The sequence below is a fragment of the Tursiops truncatus genome, chromosome 15 (assembly GCF_011762595.2).
Source record: "Tursiops truncatus isolate mTurTru1 chromosome 15, mTurTru1.mat.Y, whole genome shotgun sequence".
Classification (NCBI taxonomy): domain Eukaryota; kingdom Metazoa; phylum Chordata; class Mammalia; order Artiodactyla; family Delphinidae; genus Tursiops; species Tursiops truncatus.
Window position 1 is genome coordinate 8434952 of NC_047048.1, and position 2725 is coordinate 8437676.

A 2725-nucleotide genomic window follows, 5' to 3' on the forward strand; every position below is an offset into this window, starting at 1 on the left:
TGTCAGTGCTAGTTTTATTTAATGAGTTGAAATTTTCCTTTGCTTTTGAAGGTTTGATTGGACATGGGTGTTCTGCCCCACTCAAAGAATGAGGTTGGACTGCGGGGGGAAAGGGGCAAAATGGTGTATATTGGAAAGTGCCTACCTCTGGGAATCAGACCTGGGTTTACTGACCTTAAAAAATGATCGCACCTTTTGGGTCTCCATTGTTTCTATTATGAAACGAACCTTAAGTTTGAATCATGACTCCTTTTGATTCTCGGTCAAGTGACTAAACTTCTGAGCCCTAGGGGTGGGGGATATAGGTCTAAATGAAAACCGGGTCACGTGCCTGGTTTGGTATTTCTCAGGTGCCCATTGGAGATCTCATTGTGTTTTAAATGAGGTGGGTTTTTGCATTTTAAGATGTTCATTCATAAATACATTGTCTTGGGTTTTTAATTTTTAAGTCTTCTGAGGTGGTCAGCAGCCTTAGTTGACGTGGGCTGCACTCAGCAGCCTGCTGTTTCTGATGGCAGCTGTCAGGATGTGCCCACGGCTTGGATCACATCCCTGGACGTGTGGGGTGATCTGCCCTGACCAGCTGTGACGAGGGGTTTGTCTACAGGAAGGAACACCAGGGCAAAGGCGTTCTCCTCCACCGGCTTGGGTGTGCTCCAGCAAGGCAGGAAGGGGCTGGCTGCCCTGGTTCATGCAGAGGAAGAGGACGGCTTTTGAGTTTTTGGAGAAATTTTAATTCACATTTTAGGAATAACACTGGGGGACTAGGCTTTTGCCATGTTAATGAATTCACGTGTTTTGGCTCTTTGTCCCTCAGAACCAGCCTGAGAGCGCCGCTTCTGTGGACACAGAAGTGACCTGTGTGCCTAAGGTCCCACAGCTCACTGATGACCCATGTTGCAGCCGCATCTTCAACCCTCCTGAGCTTCGCCTCCTAACACCAGGCTGCTTCTGCTCCTCTAGGAGAGAACACTGAGCAGCAGCCAGCGCGCTCACTGAGCAAGAGCTCAGTGTGGCAGTTACTGGATAGGGGCAAGTTGTACACGTCTTGCCAGCCAGGGGGGTTGAGAGATGGGCAAGATCAGCACAGGCTCGCCAAGGCTCTTCAGAAAGAAGGGCAGCTCCTGGAAGGTGGTACCATTACACCCTTGTTCCTGTGGTGTAACGTCCCATTGTGAGTGCCTGGAATTTGACATAAGACTGGAATTTGCCCAGAGGATTTTCCACAGACAGCCTTCTGGAGATAAAAATGCTGTCTGTTGCTGCATTTCCACCCAGTTTTAACAGTTCATTGATGCAGTGTTTCTTAAACTTTTTCATCTCAGGACCTCTTTACATAACTCTTATGTAGACTGTATCAAAAACTAGAAACTGAAAATACTCATTTGTTTAAAAATAATGGAAACCTGTTACATGTTGCGATACATAACAATTTCATGAAAAGTAACTGTTCTCCAAAACAAAAAATAGAAGAGTAGCGTTATTTTACAATTTCGCAGATCTCTTAGTAGAAGTCATCTGGACTCTCCTAGCTCCTTCTGCATTCAATCTCCTGTGACATATTTCCAGTGTGAAGTATGGGGGTGGGGGGTTTGCATTAACAGTGATAAGCAGTTGGAAAAGAATGGCCCTGAAAAGTTGAGGTTAAGAAAGCTCTCCTAATTCAGGAATTGAATGATACCCCGGGTTAGGCACTAACGATAAAGGTCCTCTTCCTCAACGCACTCTAGAACTTAAAAAATAACTGATAGTGGGAAGGAATTAAATAAAGGTGATGGGCAGGAGGGTAATTGTAAAGGAGTGAATGATCTACTTGGCTTCGGGCATCCACAGAGCGGGGTTCTGCATTCCTAGAACTTTGCAGGTGGAGTGGAGGGGCTATCAAATGGGACTTAGTGGCAGGGAACCTTTCAGTGGAGCAAATAAGTTGCCTGGTGAAGCGAGTGCAGTTTCCCTTCACTCTATTTATATGTAACGACCGCATGCACTGGCCTCTGCGCTGGTGAGCGGAACCTGCCTGTTGACTCTCACTGGTTGATCTGAGTGGCTGAGAATGGCAGCTACCTCTTCCTGTGCAGTTTCCAAAGCAAACTTGGAGAATCAAGCCGGTAACACCGTTTTGTATTTCTTGGAGCTGACATTAAGTGGTCTCCAGCCTAATCAACATTAAAATGTGGTGTACCAGCTTACTAATTTAATTGGGCTGCTAGTTTGAACTTTCCAGTTCTGGTATGGGTAAATGTGGTTGGATCTGAATGGCCACAAACCCTACCTCTGATTAACCAGATACCTGTGGTCAGTGAAGAGTTGGGGCTAGAGTGGCTGGATCACACTGACGGGAGTCCTCAGTACCAGCTCATAGGATTTTTGGTATTTCATCTTCATAACTTAATCCTTACCTGGCTTTATATTTTTAAAGGGCTGTAAAGGGAAAAAGTGCAAAGAGGCAGTATGTTGCCCGTGAAACTTAAAATATTTACTGTCTGGACAGTAGTATGGTGACATCGGGTAACAGTAAGTCTCCCATGGTTTTCCCAGCCACCCATTTCCCTTCCTAGAGGTAACGAGTGACTGTCCTCTGTGTTTCATAACCTGCCTCAGTTTGAGATGGAAGGACTTTTGCTGCTTTTGAGCATTAAGTGACCCGTGGGTCATATAAGGTTTTGCCTTGTGGTTTTTTGTGGGTTTTTTTGGCTGCACTGCGCAGCTTGCAGGATTTTGGTTC